The 7,359-nt window shown below is 35.7% G+C and overlaps 1 pseudogene; it reads left to right on the plus strand.

The window, feature by feature from the left end:
- Positions 1-999: 999 nt before the first annotated feature.
- On the plus strand, positions 1,000-1,435 carry LOC100388972 (protein MIX23 pseudogene; annotated as a pseudogene).
- Positions 1,436-7,359: the final 5,924 nt, after the last annotated feature.

Genomic DNA, 7,359 nt, shown 5'->3' on the forward strand with positions numbered 1-7,359 from the left:
CCAATAATTCCACTACTAGGTATCCCTGTAGAGCTTTGCTTTTTAAGCTGAGTTTTGACGGATGAGTAGATTTTGAAAATCAATTGAGTATGCAGCAAGCAGCATTATTTCTTAATAAATCAGTGTGCATAAAAACATACTAAGGGATATTTTCATGAATTATTTGTTTCCGTTATACACACACATATGTGTGTTTCAACATTGTGACACAAAATGTATTACTTTGGCCATGCTTAAAATAGTTTTTAAGACTTTGAAACTCCTGCACATATGCCCTAAGAAAGGAATCTTACCAGCAGACAAGTATGGAATGTTCATAATGACTCAAAACAAACTTCAGATTCCACTAATAGTGAAAGAGTTCATAGAATATTTAGTATGCTTGTCCCTCAACTTACTTAATGCCAATAAAGACAGTAATTGTAACAACAATGACGAATGTCCCCATACATTTTCAAATACCCCTCTGCAGAAAGGGGATGTTACCATCCTCTTTTGACAATTCCAGGCTAATACTTTGTAAGCACTCAGTTATAACTTGTTGAATAAATGATTAACTAATACAAAGATAAATAAAATAACTTGTGTCTGTGCTGATAAGAACTACTGATTTCTAATGGTTAATAGAATTGAATTAGGCTAAAGTGTGATTGGACCTTAAGTTTTACAATGGAAGTTAAGGTATTATTTGTTTAATTTCTGAAGAGTTCTTTATTCAACCATCTTTCCAGTTGTTATTCAGAAAATATTTATTGGGTGCTTATTATGGTTTAGCTCTTCCAAAGGACAGTCAAGGTTCTTGGCCTCAAGAAGTTTACATTCTACAGAAAACCTAATAACTGAGGAGCATATACATGGGAGGATTTTCCTCTTCTGCATATAGTAAATAGTGTTCTTCACATACTATTCCATCCCCAGTCTCACTTCATCCTTTCCAGTTGCTCATGTAGAAAAAGAAATCATTTAAGCCATTTAAAACATCCATTTTTCTGGTCCGATATGGTGGCGCTCAGTGGCGGTGTGAGCTGTGAGAAGTTCACCGAGTTTCAGGAATTACTCAAGGTGATAAGGACAATTTGATGACAGAATGGCACATGAGTTAACACTATGGTTCCTGCAGCTTCCTTTGCAGGGAAAAACTGATGCCACCCAAACCTGTAAACAACTTGATGAGTCTTTGATGGCAGCTCATGCTAGTAGGGAAAGCATCATAAAAAAAAATTGTAGAGCCCAGATCTCAGCAGTAGTAAAAAACCTCCATGAAGAGAAAGATAAGAATTTGAATGATTTAACATTATTAAAGCAACTTAGAAAAGAGCAGAAGTTAAAATGGATGCAGTCAGAATTGAATGTTGAAGAAGTGGTAAATGACAGGAGCTGGAAGGTGCTTAATAAACACTGCCAAATTCACTTCAAACCTCCAAAGAATGAATAAAGAAAGAGTGATATTTTTTTAAAAAGGACCAGATCATCTCATAAGAGCTAAGCACGACAGATATCAACAGGACAGGTTTTTTTGGGTTGCTTTCTGAGCCAATAGTTCAAGACATTTTGTTGATTTCAGCCTACTTAGTCAAGACCGCAAGTATAAATAATTCTGATAATTATGGAGACATCAACTGCTATTTTACACTGATTCTGTTAAAAAATTCTTTGTAACTATTAAAATAATTTTCTGACTCAGTATACATTTAAAAAAACTCACCTTTCTCAAATAATCAGAAAATTATATCTCCCAAATTTCTTTCATACCTATAAACACTAAAGCAGCATAGATTCAGAAATAGTACAACTATAATTATTGATGGCAAATTGCTGTATATGTACTAAAGAAATGAAATAACAACTCAGCGAAGATCATTCATAACTCTTGACTGTGATGTGGTGATCATCTAAATATCCTGACTCTAGGTGTCAATAAGGCAAATACAACACATGCACTACATTTTAAAATTCCACCCCTTGGCAAATGAATCTCTTTACTTTCCCTCCCATCCCCTCTCCCATATGCATAAGAACACATTCACACAATTAAATTTTGGGTGTTATTCTCCATAAAGTATACTTCAAGTAATTACAAAGCAACAGAAAAAAAAGTTTATCCAAGTGAACATTAAGTCACAAGCTGTTGCAGAATTATGAACAATTTATTTCAATAGTAAAGCAAGAATACATACTTGGAACTTCATGGAAGTCCATACTACCCCAGATTCACTCAACATTCAACAGGTTTTCTTTTTACTGAGCTTCTCCCTGTTTTGGGTTCCTAACACTTCAATCTCATTAGTAAGAACCCAGAATTCTGAGCAGGAAATTTTCAGATCTTGTACATGGGGCTAGATGAGCTCAGTGTCCCTGGCTCAAAGTTCTGAAACTAGAAATGATTAAGCAAGAAATAGCTCTGTACTGGATCCTGGATACTGGGGTACCTTACTCCTCCTATTTAAATAACTGCTTATTCACATGAGGTAAAAGTCACTTTTTCATAAACAGTTTATAAAGAAAATCTAACTTGAACTGGGTTAAGCAGAAGAGGGAAACTTGTGAAAAGTCCACAAGTAAATTTGACTTCTGACTTGACAGAGCTCAGGGACTCAAAAGATGTCTTCAGCTCTATGTGCCTGATATGTCAGCTCTGTTGGCTTCATTCTTAGATGCTACATGGTGAGCAAGATGGCTGCCCACAGTGCAGAGTCTTATATTTTCCTTTATGCAGTGAAAGTTCTGGGCCTGATTCTCATTGGCCTACATTGGGCCACAAGCCAGAGGAATGCTGTTTCTGATTGGCCAGTCTGAATCACATGTTCATCCCTGAGAGTCAACTCTAGATAGGCTGAGAGTGGCAGAAAGGGTGGTTCTCCCAGAAGTTCAGATTAGTATTAACTAAAAGAAAGGAAAACACATACTACGTGGCAAAAAAAAAGAGCAAATGTTCACCACAGATGACAAGCTTATGTCTCCCAAGCACTAAGAAGTTCCCTTTGTAAATGAGATAGCACAGAGAAAGAGGTGTGGATTTTAAGTCAAAATTTCTTAGTTCTAATGTTAGTTAGCTCAAATGGTTTTAGCCATATGACAGGGGTCTTGTAAAAGTTAAATGAGTATTTAGTGAAAGTGTTTCATTAACATTTAAATAGTAATTTATAGTTAAATACTATAGTTATTACTCAAGAGTCTAAGAATGTGTCCCTTGGAAAGGTACTGTTTAAGAATCTGAATTCTATCAAAGCAACTCTATCAAACCAAAGTAACAAGCATATGAACAAAATAAGTAGTTGTAGTAGATATTGCCTGTTGCCCACCTTCCCTTCTTCTGAGTGACAGAACCCCACTTTCATTTGAGAAACCCACTCCCCTCCATAGCGTCATGTGCTTCATTAAGCTACAATGGCATTGCCATCCACCAGATCTGTGGAGTCTTCTGATCCAGCCAACAGACACCATTCAAGAAAGTAGGAAAAAAACACTCTTAAGTGCCTTCCCTTAGAAGTAACACATGTCAGTTTGCTCATATTTCATTGTTCAGAACTGAACATACACTTGATCAAGATGAAACAAATGATGGGAAATGTAACCCCTGTGTGGACAACCACTTCTAAAAGTCAAGTCTCTTCCATGGAAGGTAGAAGACACAACCAGCCATGTCTACCATGTTAACTGAAATGGCCATCAACACTGATACAAATTCTTGTCAACGGAAAGGAAAGAAGGCAGAAATTCTTTAAGTCAAGACCATCAATTTCCTAGAGCTTCTATAGCAAATGATCACAAACCTAGTGGCTTAAAAATAACAGAAATTAATACCCTCTCAGTTTTGGAGGCCAGAAGTCTGAAATCAATGTGTGAGCAGGGCAGTGCTCCTTCTGAAGGCTTTAGGAGAGATTCCTACCTTGCCTCTTCCAGGTTTTGATGGTTCTAAGTGTCGCTTGGCTTAGGACTATACAACCCCAGACTCCCTCCCTCTTCAGCTGATCTTCTCTTTGTTTGTGTCTTCTTCCCTACTTCTCTGTGTCTGTGTCATTGGACACTTTTCATTTCACATTCATTAAGGGCTTACCCTAGTCTAGGATGATCTAATTTGAACATCCTTCAAGCCACTGTATTTTTTTAGAGCCCTAGAAAAGTTTATGTTTAAGTGTATCTTCTTCATCTTCACTAAATAGGATGAGTTCACAGTTTCATGTAACTGAGATGCCAAAAAAAAAAAACTAATTCTTTACATGGAAAGGTAAATTTATTTTGTACAAGAGCAATAGACATCATTGCTAGAGAACTATCTGCATATGGAAATAGTTAACAATTACCAATGCTACTTGTTTTGGCTTTTATTAATTTATTATACTTCTTTATGTACGAGAGGCAGTGAAAAACTATGCAAATAATTGAGATAGACCAGGATTCAGATAGTAGCTCAGATACTTGTTAGATATGTGATCTTGGGAAAATTACTTAACATTCTTAGGCCTTTGCTTTCTCATAAACAACAGGGATGACTGCATTGTATCACACAAGACGTGACATGTCATCAATCATAACAAATGTACCACTGTTGTGCAGGGCGTTGATAGTGGGAGAGGTTGAATATATGTGGAAACGGGGTTATTTGGGAACTCTCCATACTTTCTGATGAACTTTACATAAACTTAAAAGTGCTCTAAAAGCCAAAGTTCATTAATTTTAAAAAATCACAGTGCATTGTAGCATATAATATAAAGTTTATACACGCAAAAATATGCAATGTTTAATCAGACCCTGCTCACTGCCTATATAAATCATAAATCTCTTAGTTCTCAATACTTATTCTCTAGACACCTGCTTTGATTCTCCCTTCCTATGTAGATCTTTTCCCGCATCTGAAATCCTGTATGTGTAACCCACAGGAAAATAAACAATGTGTCCTTCAAAGATCTACTATTATTTCAAGTTTTCACAAAAAAAAGTCTTCAAAACTGCAAGCTTTTCTTTGAAAAACGGGACCATATTTTTCAGATGTTCTTGGTCTTTTTTATCAGCTCGATGTTTGCTTAATAAATAAAGAATAACCCCTAAAGTAAAAAATTGTTTAAAACAGTGTATCCAAACTATTTGAGCTCATATGAAAAGAATCTTCCCCTTGAAAATAATGTAAAAAATAATCTTTAGATTTCTCAGCATGCAAAGTGTAAATAATACAGCATCTGCATGTTTGTTGATAATGTCTTATGCTTACATAAATGTTTGTATATACAGTTTAAATCTAAGGTTCCCCTTCCCACCCCACATCTTGTTTTCTGTGCTAAATGATCAGTGTGTGGGATTAAATTTTCTAGGAGTAGCACACAGCTGTTAGGTGCCACAAATATATTAAGCTACAAAAATCTATTTGAAGGCAACATTTCTGAAAAAGGCTCACCATCTCGTCTTAGAGCCTTTCATTCATTATAATTAGGTTCCACAGTCAAATAAAACTACCACATTTAAGCCTGACAATTGAAGGTCATGTTCAAAGTTGGAGAGGACACAGTGGAACATATGAGAAGGAGTTTCTATAAAAACTTTCCCTTACTCTGTGGTGTTTTAACACACATCATCTATGGTTTGCTGCTGGTTATTTGTTTTAGTCCTACAGAGGATGAAAATAAAAATTCATTCCAGGTTAGCAGAATCTCACTTTAGGAAAAGCAATGAGCAATTTAAAATTGAAAATAATTATAATCATTAGACTTTGTCGAATACCCACAAGTAGGGTAGTTTCAAAATATTAGTAGGCAGTAGGCAGGCTTCTCTTTGAGAGTTCATATCTTTATTACATTAAACATATTAGCCAGGCATGATGGTTCATGCCTATAATCCCAATACTTTGGGAGGCTGAGGTGAGAGGATTGCTTGAGGGCAGGAGTTCAAGGCCAGCCTGGTCAACATAGGGAGACCCTGTCTCTATTAAACAAACAAAATGACATTAAAACATACAATTCCCAATAAATCCAAAATTTGAATTTTAAAAGGGATTTTATGATTTTATTAACGCTTTTTTTTTCTAGGTAAGCCCATGGAAGGCTTTTAGGCTGTGAGCACTCGGCTTATATCACTAAATGAATAAATGCCTTGTTTATATCAGGTGATATGCCAACATTGTCTCTTTTCAACACCCTTAAAGGTAGAAATTATTTTTTCTGTTCACAAATGAGGAGACTGAGCTGGAAGAGCCTAAGGAACATTCCTAGGATCATGAGAGCAATAAAGAGTAGTCAGGTTCAAATGCAACTTAGTCTGGCCTCTGTGCTCAGACTCTCCCTCCATCCTCTGCCCATTCGAATAATTTGGGAATTGATGTACCTTCTTAACTTGTATTGGATGCAAAACAATTTAATCAATATTTATTGTCCATAACTCAATAGTAAATTAATTATCCGCCTTGAGACCACCCTGACTCATCTGGAGGTATCTAATTTTTGACACAAGTGTCACATTTTTTCCTAACTACAACTGCAAACAACATGAGGGCACCTCCACCCTTACTCTCCCCTCCCCATCATCTGGCATGTATGCCATGTATATGGGAGGCATAGTAACATTGTCAAGGAACACACTTTCACTAACAATCAATGTCAAGTTCCTCTGTAAAAGCCAAGTACAGTCCCAGTTTTCTGTAAATGTAATTCTACTGAGTCAAAACCAAAATTGTTATATGACAAATTATTATATGTCTCATGTTACACTATACAAATATAAATATGGTCCTATAGAAGTTATTAAAACAGACTACTCTTTCTTCCCTTGAGGCCTGGGTAGAAGGGACCAATCTCATTAACTACTCAAGACAGATTGGACTTGAACATGGAGGAATAGGAGAAAGAGGAATATTTTTCTGAGGAAGAGAATAATCCTCTGGCAGGTGGGAAAATATTAATTTAAAGAGACTATTTCCCTAAAATATTCTAATATAGGGACAAATGTAGAATCTATTTTTCCTTTATTTTTTTAAAATTTTGGCATAACTTCAGATTTAAGGTGAAATTGCAAGAATAGTACAAAAATCCATAAATGTTTTACCCAGATTAGCCAAGTGTTAATATTCTACATATTCGCTTTTACTTTCTCTCTCTGTTTATGTGTGTACACACACACACACACACACACACACACACACACACACACTTTTCCCCCTGAGTCTGAGGTTAAGTGTAATCATGATATTCTTTCATGCCTAAATATATCAGTATGTTTCCTAAAAATATGAGCATTCTTAAATAACCACAATATGATTTTCACAGATAGGAAATTAATATTGAAGCAATACCATTATCTGAACTTTACTCAGATTTTGCCAATTGTCCCAATTAAATCCATTATAGGAAAAAAGACCCCGCTCAATCATTG

The sequence above is a fragment of the Callithrix jacchus genome, chromosome 12, assembly GCF_049354715.1.
Source record: "Callithrix jacchus isolate 240 chromosome 12, calJac240_pri, whole genome shotgun sequence".
In the NCBI taxonomy this organism is placed as follows: Eukaryota; Metazoa; Chordata; class Mammalia; order Primates; family Cebidae; genus Callithrix; species Callithrix jacchus.